Genomic DNA, 16,023 nt, shown 5'->3' with positions numbered 1-16,023 from the left:
AGTTCTACACCCAATACCTGCACATACACATGTAAAAAGAGTAGATGACAGAGGAGAAACTCTAGGAAATATCAGAGGAATAAAAACCAGCAGACACTGTGAGCACACTTGCAAAGGACTGTTACTTTAACCAGAAACCAGTGTGATTATTGTATTATTTTCTGCATAAGAAAAACAACTGAGACTCAGAGAGGTGAAATTCCTGGCCAAGATGACATGACCAGTCAGACTCACATGCAAACAGTGTCCTCTAACGGCTCCCAGCTCAGGGTCATTTCAGATGCAGGACAAATGGCTTTGCTGGTGAGGGTCAAATCAGAGCATGTGCAGGTTTGAGAATTTGACTGAAAGGGAACTACCGAGGTTCCAAACGTTTAGATGAAAGATGATTAATTTTTAAGTACATTCACCTCTCCCCTGTAATCTCTCAAGTCACTCCTGGATTCTGGTCTTGAGTCATGTTCCTTTCAAAGCATCCTGAATGTAAAAGAATTCTCCTTAGGATTAAGGCTACTTATTCTTAAAGGTGTTTTAGAAGGAACATACCATTGAGGTTCTCTTTGAGGTCCTGTGTGTGTGTAGCATCTTCTGGCTAGGGTGGGTCAGATGGGAGTAGGGCAAATTGTGTACTCTAAGTGCTAGGTTTCTGAATAAGGAGGTGTAAGGATCTGATTCAGTAAAGCTGCCCAGCACCAGGGTGTGGTGGCTTATGCTTTTCATCCTAACTATCAGGAGGTTGAGATCTGAGGATTTCAGTTGAAAGCCAGCCCAGGCAGGAAAGGCTGTGAGACTCCTATCTCTCCAATGAACCACCATGAAACAGTGGCTCAAGTAATAGCGTGCTAGCCTTGAGTGAAAAAAACTAAGAGACAATGCCCAGGCTACGAGTTGAAGCCCCAGGACTGGCACAAAAATAAATACAGAAATGTCCTTGAACTCAACCTCTAGCCAATCACCCAGGAGTGAGCATTTAGAGAGATGTCTACAACAGAGGCTGAGGTATCTCTCTTAATGGATGAACACCCCTCTAGAGAGAGCAACAATGTTGAGGATATTGGGAGGACCAAGATATGTCAGTTTCCTTGTTCTTCTCCTGCCTCTCACCACATCTAGAATATTTGACAACAGTGTTTTATATGTGGGTGTGTTACATAGCCATAGTGTTAACCTCTTTAAAGAGAAGGAATAGCAGTCTTTTCATTTTGGAGTAGAGGGATCCAAAATCTCAAAAAGACAAAAATGTGCCAAATTTAAAGGAAAAATGAAAACAAAAACAAAATTAGAAAGTCTGTCTGAACTCAGATTCCTTGTTGCTTATTTTCTTCTTCAGTGTTTACAATTACTAAGGCTGGATAATTTATGAAGAAAAGAGGTTTTAGCCAGGCACCAGTGGCTCACCCCTGTAATCCTAGCTAGCAGGAGGATGAGATCTGAGGATCACGGTCAGAAGCCAGCTTGGGTAGGAGACTCTTATCTCCAATTTAACAAGCAAAAAGTTGGAAGTGGAATTCTGGCCCAGTGCAAGAGTGCCAGCCTTGTGTGAGAAAGTTAAGAGACAGTGCCCAGGTCCTGAGTTCAAGCCCCAGTACTGGCACAAAAACAACAACATGAAACAGAAAAGAGACTTATTTTGGCTCCTGATTCAAGAGCCTATTAGCCTATTATCAGCGTCAGATTGCTGAGGGCAGGAGTTACTGCCTAGTTACTGGAACACATGGCCATGCAGAAAGAGGAAAGGAACAGAAGAACTGATCACTTATGACAACCTACTCTTGCAGGAACAAAACCAGTCTCTTGAGAAAAATATAAATCCCTGTTAAAGACTTGGTCATTCCCTGCTTTTTTCCCTATACAGGGGTTTGGAACTCAGGGCTTAGTACTTGGCAGGCATATATTCTGTACTTGAGTCATACTTCCAGCCCTTATAGGCTTTTTTTTTTTTTTTTGCCAGTCATGGGGCCTGAACTCTGGGCCTGGATGCTGTCCATCAGCTCTTCAGTTCAAGACTAGCACTCTACCACTTGAGTCACAGCACCACTTCTGGCCTTTTCTGCTTATGTGGTGCTGAGGAATCGAACCTCATGCATGCCAGGCAAGCACTCTACCACTGAGTCACCTTCCCAGCCCCCACCCCTCCCCCCACCCCGTTATGTGCTTTTAGCTATTTTTTGAATAGGGTCTCAAGTTTTTGCCTATGCTTGCCTGGAATGTGATTCCCTATTTACAGATACATCCTATGTATCTGGGCTAACAGACGTGTAGCACAATGCCCGTCTTTATTAGTTGAGATGAAGGTCTCACAAACTTTTTGGCTAGGTTGGTCTCACACCACGGTCCTCCCAATCTCCACCTCCCAAGAAGATGAGATTACAGGCAAGAACCACTATACCTGGCTCGTAAAGACCCCTGGTCTTAGCTAGGTATTTTGTCTTAGCTAGGTATTTGGGAGAACAAAGCTCCCTGACAGATCTGTGAATCACATCCTGACCTATGTGCAAGCATTACTTCCTAGTGTTTTTTTGAAACAGTGTTCCTGGAGGCCTTGTCCCTTTGTCCCTATCAGGACAGGTAATTTTCCTGGCTGCTATGTGTCTCCCTTGCAGCCATCCTGAAATTTCCCTTTAACTCTTTCCTAGGTTGGGCCCTCTATGTTCTGGCTCCTCTGTCTTTCTGTGACTACTTTCTCCAGTTTGGTATACATATGCTTATGAAAGTGAAGGAATAGTTTGTTCCCAGATCAATGTAAACCAACAAAAGGAATCATCTCAACAGTTCCTATTTTGCTTGATAGACTCGAATTATTGTTAAATCTGATATCCATACCCATACACATATATGTGCACACATAGACATGCACTTTAGTAAGCTTTCTTTCCTTTTCTTTCTTTTTTTTTTGTACCAGTACTAGGACTTGAACTGGGTACTTTCCTTTACCTTTTTATGCTCAGGGCCAATATGATGCTCTGCTATTTGAGCCTCAGCTCTATACTTCTAGCTTTGTGGTGATTGATTGGAGATAAGAGTCTCATAGATTTTTTCTGCATGGACTGGCTTTGAACAGTGATCCCCAGATCTCAGCCTCCAGAATAGGTAGGGTTACCAGCAGGAGCTACCAGTGCCCAGTTCAGTAAGCTTTTAACACTTTAAAACTTTATCTGAAAATCCAAGCTGTGGCTATTACAGGAAACAGTGACATAAAATTTTCTCTATTTAAAGAGAAGGAAATCTGCCTGTTGAAAGATGAGCCCTGCAGACTCATGCATTTGATGTGTAAACTGTCAGGTACCCTATGGCCAGCATGTGGCCTGTGGGTTGCCACACAGAGCTTGCAATTTCCTTTGCCACATTTCTTAACAGGACAAAATACAAGCCAAGGGCAGGTGCTGGGGACTTTGGATGGCTTCTGAACCGTATTCCCAGAAAAACAGTGAGTGACTCATCCTAGGAAATCCTTTTGTTTTCTCACTGATCTTCCCTCAGCTTCCGGCTCCACCCATCTGTGCATGAGTCTCCTCATTTCTCCAGAAGAGTAACTTGGCTCTAGCTTTAGTCAATTCAGGTCACTGCAGACAGTTCTGAAAATGAGATGGGAGCAACTTGGACCAAAATGATGTCCACAAGGACACAGGGTCTTTGTTCAATGTTGTGCCATCTCCCCTCTTGCTCTGAGATGTGGGTAAATTTTCACTCATGACCCTTGCAGGACCCCCTTTGCAATGTCCATTGTAATAAAGGTAAATTCATTCTCTAATCTAGGATTGCTTCTCACACTTCTTTTGTAGGAAATATGTATCATTCTACATTGAGTGGCAAGTATTTAATTACATGTGTATGTGTGTATGAGTGTGTACATGAGTGTGCACGTGCACCAGTACTGGGGCTTGAAATTGGCCTAGACACTGTCACTTGACTCACAGCTCCAATTCTAGCTTTTTGGTTAGCTTTTTGGTTGTTAATCGGAGATAAGAGTCTTACGGACATTTTTTTCCTCTGGCTGGTTTTGAGTTAGGATCCTCAGATTTCGATCTCTTAAGTGACTAAGATTACAGATATGGACCACAGGTGTCCAGATCAATTGTTTTTGATTGGTGGGAGCAACATAGACAAGGCTGGTAGCCCACAGTGTTTTAGACACAGTCAAAGAGAAATCCTCAATGGATACATGCTGAAATGAATTGCTCATTCAGATGCCCACACATTTAGAGTTGAAAAGGACCTTAGAGATCATCCTAATGCTGCTTTTCCAGTTAACAGACAAGGATCCTCAGGCCCAGACTTCTTTCTTGTGGACACCCAGTCACCACCTGGCTCTTCTAAGTCTATCTCTGCACTTACACGTGTCTCTGCCTGCTCTCCAGTTGGACTTTGATTCCCCCCTTTCATCTGCACCTGCTCTTCATTCTCTGTACCTTGGAGTGAGCTCTCAGACTGCTAAAAATAAAACTCTCTGAAAGTCTCAGTCTTTTTTTGCTTCTGGTTTTCTCCAATTCCCTCCAAGGCTCCCAGCTTCTTTCTAGACAATAGGCAAACTCAGACTTTTGCTTCCTTCTGTTGAGCATGATCCATAATACATATCACAATCTCAAAGTAATAATGCTAGATGAAAGAAGCCAGACTCCTTGAAATAGTATATATACTGTATGGTGTCATGGCTATAAAATTCTAGAAAATGCAAACAAATCTGTAACGACAGAAAGGAAGTTAGTGGTTGCCTGATGGGAGGGGTAGGAAGAGACAGGAGGCAGAGATGACTAAGAACACCGGGGAATTGTGGGTGATTTTGCTGATTATGGACGTGGGGTTTCACAGGTGTGTGTGCATGTCAACAAAGCTTATCAAATTGTAGCCATCCTTTCATATTCCTGGGGGAATGGTTCCGGATCCGTACGTGGGATGGTGTTTGCTATACACCATGACATATAGTATTTGCAGAGAGCCTGTGAACATTCCCCTGCATATTTTAAATCATCTCTACATTATTTATAATACTAAAAAGCCAATGTGCATGCTATATAAATAGTGGTTGTCTATATGGTTCAAGGAATAATCACAGAAAGAAGCCTGTACATGTTCAGTATTGTATTTTTTTTTCTCCCAACATTTTCTTTTCTTTTTTTGTGTGTGTGTAGGGTCCGGTTGTGGGGCCTGAACTCTGGGCCTGAGCGCTGTCCCTCAGTTCTTCAGCTCAAGGCTGGCGCTGTACCACTTGAGCCACAGTGCTACTTCCGGCTTTTTTCTTTTTGCTTATGTGGTGCTGAGGAATCGAACCCAGGGCCTCATGCATGCAAGGCAAGCGCTCTACCACTGAGCCACTTTCACAGCCCCTCTCCCAACATTTTCAACCCATGGCTAATTGAATCTGAGCTAAAGAGAGCTATAAATATATAACTTAATGTGTATCAGTTATTAATTATATGTTGTTCTAAAGATGGTGATGGGAAATGTAGTCTATCTTAGTTTCAATTCTTATAACAAACTTCCACAGTCTGGGTTGTCTAAAGAACAAATATTTATTTGCCACAGTTCTGGAGGCTAGGAAATCCCAGGCAAAGACTCAGGCATATTTATTATCTGGCAGGGATACAGTACTTGGAAAAGAGACAGAGATCCTGTTATATTCTCCCATGGCAGAAAGCAGAAAGAGAAAGAGATCATCTCTCTCATGTCTTTTTTCTTCCTTTTTGATGCTGGATGTTGAATCCAGGACCTCATGCATACCAAGCAAGCACCACACAGAACCATACCTCCAGCCTGGCATTTCCTCTTATGGGAGCACTAATTCTACAACAAGAGCTCCAGTCTCATGATCTAATCACTTCCAAAGGTCTTAACATCCAAATACCATTGAATTAATTATTTAGATTTCAACAGCAGGATCTGTGGGGAAGAGGAAGGACCTGGATAGCAGCAGTCCCTCCATAGCAAGGTCTTAGCCTTCTCCCATCTTATTTTCCAGTTACCCTCTACTAAAGAAGAATAATCCCATTTTTGTTCCTGAATTGTAACAGATCCTTTATTATGGTAGACCAAGATGTCTCCCCTGCCTCTTGAAGCACAGACAGCATTTTAGCTCAGTCACTGTTGCCTCTCAGGTTAAATCACAGATCTTCCTGAGTGCTATAGACAAGCACACCCCCTTTCCCCATTCCATAGCAATTTAGGGGCTGCTCCCTCCTTCTAATTCAGTGGCATGGTTGAATATATCACAGCCAATACTGGGTAATGGCATTTGTATTACCACCAACCTGGGCCATGATTCACCAGTCCCAGTAATAACAATTTTTAGAATTTTGACATGTACTCTCAAAATACACATTGGTTCCACAAGGGAAGGCCTGAGGCAGTGAGTGACCTACCCATGTTGGCTTCTTCCTCCCTGTGAGTTTCCTTTTCTGCTCTCTGAACTGTTTTAGAAGTAGGGATCTCTATGAGAGCAGTAACACAGATTCCTCTGGAAGTCAGCATTCTTGTAATGTCCTCAGAAAACTCTAAGCCTGACACCAGTGGTTTATGCCAGCAATTTCTAGCTACTCAAATGGCTGAGATCTGAGGATGAAGGTTCAAAGCTAGCCCAGGTAGGAAAATATGTGAGACTTTGATCTCCAATTAACCACCCCAAAAGCCAGAAGTGGAGCTGTGACTCAACTGGTATAGTACCTGCCTTGAGCTAAAAAGCTAAGGGATAGTGCCCAGGCTCTGAGTTCAAGCCCCAGTACCGGCACAAAAAATAAATAAGAAGAAAGAGAGGAAAAGAAAAGAAAAGAAAATTTTGTAGGACATAAGGAAGAATCAGGAATGAGTCCTGAGGAAAATGTAGATATAGAAGACTCTGCCTGTTCTTCCAGCTTGCAGAGACAATGAGTTCTGTTCCAAGGAGGAACTAGCTAGACCAGAGTTCTCAAACCTGTATTGGTCTTTAAGTCAAACAAGAAATGGACAGCTGTCACTGAGACACCTATTTTTGTGCTTATGTGGTGTTGAGGAATGAAATCTAGGGCCTCATGCATGCAAGGCAAAGACTCTACCAATGAGCCAACTTCCCTGGACAAGACACCTAATTTTTATAGCAACTTGAGAGAATACTTTTTTGACAGAGTACTTTTTAAAGAGAATAGTTTTAGGACTTACACCCAGGAACAACAACAAAAAAAAAGTGGAGGCTTTTGTTTTGTAGGCTTTTTATGTTTAAAACCTGAGGCTGTTGCCTAGCCTTCCTGACTTGGGAGAATATTCTTCACAATGGCACTGATGAGCAGGTAGAGGGGATCCACTGCAGCTCTCAGCTTAGCGCAGATAGCTTCCCACTTGGGGTTTGACTTAGGGTTTTTCAACTTCATGACAGTACAGATGCGATACACATTTAGTAGAATCTGAGGCTGGTGTTTTAAGTGTTAGTATTTCCTGGGGCAGTGAGATGGTGGGGAGATACAGAGTGCTGTGGCTATCTGTCAGCCATGCAGTCAAGGGGGAAACAACCAGAACTACTGTATGCTGTGTGGCTAAGAGAGGCCCTTTAGGAGATGAGGTGTATCAAATGCATTTTGGGACTCACTGTCTTTACAACTTACAATGGCCTTATTAAGGCATAGTAGCTCTGTTATAAGTTGAGGAGCATCTATGGTTTGGAGTAGAGCTCCAACTCACTTAAGTGAGTTGCTTACCATGTTTCCCCCAGTTTTTTTTTTTTTTTTTTTTTTTTGGCAGTTCTGGTTTGAACTCAAGGCCTTGTGATTACTAAGCAGGCCCTCTTAACATTTGAGTCACCCTTCTACCTTTAATACTTATCCAGTAGGGCCTCACATTTGTGCCTAGCCAACCCAGACCATCTTCCTTCTATTCACATTTCCTGAATAGCTGGGATGACTGGTGTGCACCATACCCAGACTTGCCAGTCACAGGGCCTGAACTCTGGGCCTGGGCACTGTCCCTCAGCTCTTCAGCTCAAGGCTAGCGCTCTACCACTTGAGCCACAGTGCCACTTTCAGCGTTTTATTTCTGCTTATGTGGTGCTGAGGAATTGAACCCGGGGCCTTATGCATGCAAGGCAAGCACTCTACCACTGAGCCACCTTCCCAGCCCCATACCCAGACTTTTATTGGTTGAGATGGCAAGTCTCGAAAACATTTCCCCACAGGCTGGCCTTGAACCATAATCCTCCCTATTTTTATCCTCTGAATAGCTCCAACTAGAGGTGTGAGCCACTTTTTCTGGCAAGAGTTGCCTACCTTTAAGGAGAGGAAGGAAATGACCAGCTATCACCACTTGATAATACAAGACTTGCACTAACATATTCTTTCGGAGACACTAACCAGATGAGCTGTTTCATAGAAAACATACTATAGAGATATTAGTAGAAAAATACAGGAAAGGGGCTAAGCATAAGATGGGCTCATAATCTCTCTTAAAAATGGGGAGACACAAGAAGCAGCAGGAAGAAAACTTTGCCATCTTATCTCATAGCTGTCTCTGAGGGCCTCTGCTCTTGGGTTGGTGTAGTAAATATGTAGTGATGTTCAGGTTCTCAGGGAACAAGGAACAGCATTTGGAACAGCCAGTTGACAAAGACTGTCTCACATTCCGAAGAGGTGACACCTTTCCTTCTGTCAACTCTCACACATGACTCAATATGCCTGGACACTCATGGCGTGTGCTTGATGTACCATGTACGTGACACCCCAGAGGAGAGAATCAGGTTGGGTAGCTTCCGCCTCTTTCACATGAGAACAGCTTTTGTATCTTTGTTTTGGAAAAGAAAAGGAAACACCCAGCCTTCTTATTTTTTGGTTCAATCAGAGGGTGCATCCTGCATGGTCAGTTCTCTTGAAATGGAGCTTGGCTTTTGACTGGGCTTTAGGTGGTGATGCATGCATGTCTGCATGTGTTGTTGTGTGTCATTATTTCACATCGAAAGAGTTTGGGCTTCAGGAGGAAGTTATGATGGGCTCCATGTTGGTTGGTACCATATAGAAGGACAGGCCAGCCGTATGGTGGGTTCATTAAGCAGAAGCAGGACCAAAAACTTAGTTGATATGAAACCTGGGTAAGTCATAATGGCTTACTTTGGGATCACAAAATTGCCAACAACTGTAAAGAGATTGACAGAAAAGGGCAAGAGAACCATGGAAGTCCTTCTCCATGAATGACTTGGGAGCGAGTGAAGTTTTCTTCTGCTTTCTAGGACTTAAGTGACTGAGCCACTCCAAGTATGGAGAGCAGGCTGCCTTTAAGTCTTTGCCTTCCCTGAAAGACCCAGGTTCTGCTTGAAATAAAATTCAACTCACTAATGCTGCTCCCCATCTCGATAAGCTGATTGGGAAACAAAGCTGGCCTACTATGAAACAATGGTCATAAACAGTAGATGTTGCAAAGATCACAAGTAATAAAATCGTCTCACCATATAGCAGGAGATGTAGGCAGGACCTTTGCCTAGCTTTTTCCTGTGAAGAGCCAAAGAAAGGTCCTGGGAAAGTTGGACTTGGGCTGGCATGAGGCTGAGTCCTAGATTTGCCAGCACTTCCTTTGGGAAAGTATATAAAGTCTCTGAGCCTGGGTATCCTCACCTGAAAGGCAGAGAAAGTAATAGAACCATCATTGATGAAAGTGCCCATGTAGCTGAATTAGGATTACTAATGTTGGGTTATTTCATTATTTCCATGCTTCAAGAAATTCCTTCTTTCTGAGAATGGCTCACCAAGGTAGGTGCTGCTCTCAATAGGGGCAAGGCTTGCCAGGCAATGGTGGCTCACTCCTGTAATCCTAGTTACTCAGAAGGCTGAGATATGAAGGTCATGGTTCAAAGCCAGCCCAGGCAGGAAAGTCTATGAGACCCTTATCTGATTAATTACCAAGAGGTGGGAAGTAGAGTTGTGGTTCAAGTGGTGGAGTGCTAGCCTTGAGGGGGGGAAATGCTCAGGGACAGCATCCAGGCCTTGGATTCAAGAGCATTCAGCCTCTGTGTTCAAGCCCCAAAACTGGCACAAAACAAAACAAAAGGGCAGGGGACAGGACTATCTACAAACCAGGAGATTGTAGTTGGTTTTCTTTACTGTGTACCAATTCCCCCAACTGACCTAATCGACAAGTCTCTCTTAAGATAGACACTCCAAGGCATAGCTTGTACCAAGAGAGATATTTTGTCCAAGTACTCACTTGGCTAAATCATAAAGCAGTTGTTAGTCATAAAGCAGGTACCATAATTTTGAGCAGTTCAACCTCCCTTCTAGCCTTTCCTGATTGCTAAACATCCTCCAGTTTCACTATGCATGAATAGGAAACTATAAAAGCCTAACTCTGCACCTTGACTATGTTCATTCTAGTTAAAAATAAAATAAAGAGCTGGCTCCAGTGGCTCATTCCTAAAATCCTAGCTACTCAGCTACTCAGGAGGCTAAGATCTGAGGATCACAATTTGAAGCCAACCAGAGCAGGAAAGTATATGAGACGCCTATCTCAAGTTAACTACCAAAAAAGGTGGAAATAGACCTGTGGCTCAAATGCTCTAGGACAGTACCCAGGCCCTGAGTTCAAGTTCTAGGACCAGCACACATACATAACAAGTCTCATAATATGACTTTTTGTTTCTGTGCCTGTCCCAAGGCTTGAACTTGGGGCTTTGCTCTACTTTCCACTTTTTGCTGGTCCGTTGGAGATAAATCTTGCAGTTTTGTGTGCCCAGTCTGGCTTCAAAGTGGGATCCTCAGATTTCAGCCTCCTGAGGTGCTAAGATCACAGGCATGAGTTGCCAGCATTCAGCAACATGATGGTCTGGTAGACATTTAACTGATTTGTACTTACCTATAAATGGAGAAGAGTTCAGAATAGTCTCTGGAACTGTGGTTGCTTGGTTTAGGCCATCTAGATTTACTTCCTCTGTCACTTCACTGACAATGGGACTTGGAGTGGATATTTCTCCTTTTTCTGCCTCAGTTGACTTATCTGTTAAATATAAAATAACTACCTCTCCTAGGCTTTTTGTAATAGAGAAAGCATTTAAGTAGCCAATGAAACTAAACTAAATGTTTGTATATTTATTTACTTATAAATTCTTTTCTTTTGATTTTCAAATAGTTTCTTTCTTTTCACGCCAGTCCTGATGCTTGAACTCAGGGCCTGAGTGCTGTTCCTTAGGTTTTTTTTGCCCAAGGCTGAGGCTCTACCACTTGAACCACAGCTCCATTTCTGGTTTTTTGGTGGTTAATTGCAGTTAAGATTCTCAGATTTGTCTGCCCGAGCTGACTTTAATCTTTGATTTTTAGGTCTCAGACTCCTGAGTAGATAGGATTATAGTCATAATCTCCTAAAGCCCAGTTTATAAATAGTCTATATAAATTGTTTAATTAATATAAAGTTTCATTTATATAGTTTCTACCTAAATAGTTTCATTCATATGGTTTCCATATAAATTGTTTCATTAACAAATATGTATTCATTAATTAATAGTGCCATTATGTCCTGCTGAAATAGGGTGAGGGAAGACTTTAGGCTTTGAGAGATGCTGAGCCCCTAACCAAGAGGGCACTAAGCAGCCAGCACTGGCCAGGCTTGGGGTAATGGAAGGCACAGAAAAGCATACTCTCAGAAAGGTATGAGTCTCAGTGCCAAATCCTCATGAGACAGTCGAGTTTGGACCATTGACAGGAAGCTGCCTTCAGAAAGTCCCTTTTAGAATTGACATTCTCCATTCTAGTCTCTGGGATTCCTAGATACAGTCTGTCTGGCAGCTGGCCCAAGACTTGTTTCAGTGCAGATGACACACTAACACAGGGCTGAGTCAGTAACAGACCCTTTGTTCTGCCTCCTGGACTCCTGGATGCCAGTGTACAGACATGTTCCCCCTGGCAGGCAGTTGGCATCTTAAGGATTCAGGTCGTTATCAGATGGACACTCACTAAGCAGAATCCCTCCCAGCCTCTGCGGTACATGTGGCAGCGCACGTAGGCCTGCATACCTCATATCTCTGCCCAGGCAATTACATCCCAGCCACCCTGCCCCATTCCAAGGCAGCTGAGGCCAGCTGGGGCACAGTGCTTGGGGCTAGAGCCAGGCAATCCCTGCCCCCACCTCCCCCTCCCCCTCCCTTCATCCTTTTCTTCTAAGCGTGGGCTCTAACTGCTGTCCAATAGGGGGAAACAAACCTGAAAGGCAGGGATAAAGCTGGGGCTGCTAATGGTATTGCTTTCCCTGCTCTAAAGTGGAGCCAGAAGGCATAGCCTTTGCCCTACAGGATGGGAGAACCAGAAGTAGTGTGTCTTTCATTCCCCAAGCTGCTTACTGGCCTGGGAACATGTTGCGGATATCCATCCATTAGTGGCGCACTGTCTGGCCTGTTCAGATCTATATTTAAATACTATAGTAGGATTCAGACTCCAAGTGTGTAAAGGATATTGTCTGGGCATGATTTCTTGGCTAGGCTCCAGGGTTTGTAGCCCAGCCAACTGGCCCTCAAAACTAGCCTCTTGCATTAGAAGTGATGCCACACCATTACTGATGACAGTTTAGGATAATTTGCCAGGGTTTGAGAAATCTTGCATTAAGTTCTCTTATCTGGGCAGAGAAAAACACATACTGCACATACTATCAATTAGTACTGTTTGTTGAACAAATGCTCAGCACCTCTCAGAGTGTTGAGGATACTTTATGTAGCAATTTCCTTCAGTACCTACTTCCCACCACTCCAATAAAGATAGTGTGGTCCATTAGCTCTGCTGTACAGCTGAGTCCCCAAGATACCCTGCTGTATCTTGGGATTGCAGTATTGAACAAGGCATTGTGATCCATTAGGCTTTGCCTGAGAGTAGATCAATGTCTGAGAACAATTACTGTCACCACCAGCCATGATTTCTACTGGTTGTTTTTTGTTGTTATTATTGTTGTTTTATTGTTTTCATGTGCTAGATGTGGGGCTTGAACTTAGAGCCTGGGCACTGTCCCTGAGGATTTTTTGCACATGGTGGGCACTCTACCATTTGAGCCATACCTCTACTTCTGGCTTTTTGCTGGTTTGCTAGAGATAAGAGTTCACAAACTTTCTTGCCCGGAGTGGCTTTGAACCAAGATGCTCAGAACTCAGCCTCCTGAATAGCTAGGATTACAGGCATGAGCCACTGGTGATCCCACAAGGTCCACTGTTTTATGTGGAGAAAATTCTTTAGGAAGCATGGTGGGAATGAGGAAGCCAGTAAATAAAGCAAGCAAGCAAGCAAACAAGCAAGCAAGCAAGGAAGGAAGGAAGGAAGGAAGAAAGAGAGAGAGAGAGAGAAAGAAAGAAAGAAAGAAAGAAAGAAAGAAAAAAAGAAAGGAAGGAAGAAAGAAAGAAAGAAAAGAAAGAAAAAACAGAAGTATTTAATCTTTACTCCTCCAAGAATCAGATCCAGGGCAGGACTTAACAAGCCAGGGTTTTATTAGGGGGAAGTCCTATGGGGAAATTTGGTGTAAAAGGTGGAGGAGGATGGGAAAGGCATCCGACTATGATACAAGTCTGAGACACAGGGCGGAAGGACAAGAAGGAAGAGTGGGTGATGTCTCCTATACAATCTAATGCAGTCCAAGAAAGGTTCGTGGCTATGGAGAACATGACTATGGAGCTTGCCTATGGAGGAAGTAGTCAGAAAAGTCAACCCAACAACCTCCTGGGCAGTCCTCAGTCCTTCTGAAGCAGCTCCATGAGGGTTCCTGACCAAACTCACTCACTGGCTGGGAGCAGCCCATGGGAGGCATGGCTTCACCCATCCCAGCTAGCCATGAACACCTTGCATCCATTAGGCTCCCTGGATGGATGTCTGTAGATCTATTCTTTTGGCTCCCTTGCTGGTATGTAGTTAGGAGATAATTTACCAAAGCTCTAATCTTCTATGAATGTGTGTGTGTGTGTGTGTGTGTGTAGTTTGTGTGTGAATACTGGGGCTTGAACTCAGGTTTGGGATATTGTCCCTTAACTCTTTTGCTTAAGGCTAGGTTCTACCACTTGAGCCACACTTCCACTTCCAGCTTTTTGGTAGTTCATTGGAGATGAGAGTCCTATGGACTTTCCTGTCTGGGCTGGCTTTAAACTTTGATGTTCAGATCTCAGCCTCCTGAGTAGCTAGGAGTACACGTGTGGGACTTGAATGGTGAGCTAAGCTTGAACGGTGCTTATCTTGAGACATTGACTACATGTGGATCTTCCCAGAAAGCTTCTAAGCTGGTACAGATACAAAGTCAACTCACCTGCCTGTTCCTGCACCTCTTTTTTCCTTTCCAGGAGATATGTTTACCTTTCTAGGTGTCACGTGACAATTAGATTCAGTGACTTCTGTGACTAGGGTAGGTCTACAAATAAGATCTGAATATGGATCTTTGAAAGGAGGATCCCTAGTCCTTGCTATCTTTCCAGCTTTTGTAGTCCCTTCTACAGGATCTGTTTTCCTTTGGTCTTCAAGGAAACTTTTGATTTGGGAAGTGTGCTAGCCTAGTAATTGCTCTTAACATTCCTCTGGGGATTTTTCTTTTAAGATCATTTCAAATGAAGGAACCGCAGTTTATGATTATGTGTGTGTGTGTGTGTGTGTGTGTGTGTGTGTGTGTGTGTGTGTGTGTACGTGTGAGAGAAGTACCCAGGGGAGAGGTGCTATGGAATTACCACATTTCAGGGTAACATGACTCCTCTGTGGGTACTTGCCACAGAGAGTTCCCTGGGGACTGAATCTTCACTGCTGACCCTGAGGCCACGTCCCATTTGCTCTGTCACAGCTGTCACAGGCACAGTGCTTAATCATGATTCCTCCTCTGCATTGCTGTCCTGGATCTCCCAGGGACCTGGAGACTGGGTGTGGATAGGAACCCTTCTCACTTTTCCTGAAGGCCAGAATTGGGCTGTCTGAGCCCTTACCCATCCCACCTCCCACACACCCTGTTATTATAGAGTACTAAATAGGATTGTGGGTAAACCACAGATTCCTATGTACTTACCCCTTTCATTGCTGCCCCTGACCTGCCCCTTAAGTCTATTCTCATCCCTTCAGCAGGCTAAGCCTTTCTAGGAATCAGTTTTCATTCACCAATTATTTCCTAAGCAACTAGAAGAAGCAGAGCCTCAGTTTCTAAGGACCTAGAATGAGGGGGAGAGTGGCAGCTGCTAAGGCATAACATAGGTGCATAAAATGCAAATGCTCTAAAGAATTAAACTCATTAGGATAGACATGGATTGCAAAGGATCCTGGGAATGGAGGAAGCAGGTTCTCCGGGGTGGGGAAGCTACCTGGATCCAGGACTCCGTATAAAGTAAAGCACCCCCTGCCCTGAGGAAGGGCATGAGCGAAGTGGGGCCTGCTCCTGGTCTCAATTCTTACACAAACAAGTAATGTGTGAGTGAGGGCAGAAAGACTGATGGAAGGGGCCAAGGACAGATAAGAATAGAAAAATAGCATTGTGGGTAAACCACAGCTGACCTTGAAAACCTTACTCAGCAACTTCATAGGGCAAAGGGAGCCACCAAAGCCTCACAAGCAGAGGACAAAGTCTAGGCTGTTTAGGAAGTGGTGTCCAGGTAAGGGGCAGAAATAAGACAGTGACTTGTGCCCAAGCAGTGCAAAAGCTTGGGTTGAGAGAGGAGAGTTATTTCTGTAGAAATAAAAACAAGGAGCAGATGGAGAGGAGGCTTTGAAGGTGACCCAGGCTTTCAGTTTTTAGGAGAGGATCCTGTTAGAGGGTAGGAGGTGACAAATAGAAGGGTTGCTGGACTGGAAATGAGGTTTTCACTAAGATTACATTTCTTCTGGAAGTGTGTAGATATTTACATGGCCAACAGACAACTGAAAATTCAGACCCAGGGAGGTCTTCAGAGTGTGGCCAAAGGCTGGAAAGGAAGATTTAGAGATTATCAGCACAGGAGGGCCAATTAAAACGACAAGTTAGTGCCAAGTATAGTGGTGTATGCCTTTCATGCTAGCTATTCTGGAGGCTTGTAATCAGAGGATCATGATTTGAGGCTATCCTGGACAAAAAAATACTAAGACTCAATGTCAACAAACAAGCTGGATATGGTGG

The sequence above is a fragment of the Dipodomys spectabilis genome, unplaced genomic scaffold (genome assembly GCF_019054845.1).
Source record: "Dipodomys spectabilis isolate Male_0828 unplaced genomic scaffold, ASM1905484v1 ptg000042l, whole genome shotgun sequence".
Taxonomy (NCBI): domain Eukaryota; kingdom Metazoa; phylum Chordata; class Mammalia; order Rodentia; family Heteromyidae; genus Dipodomys; species Dipodomys spectabilis.
The sequence above is the reverse complement of the archived record's forward strand: the minus strand, read 5'-3'. Positions refer to the sequence as shown.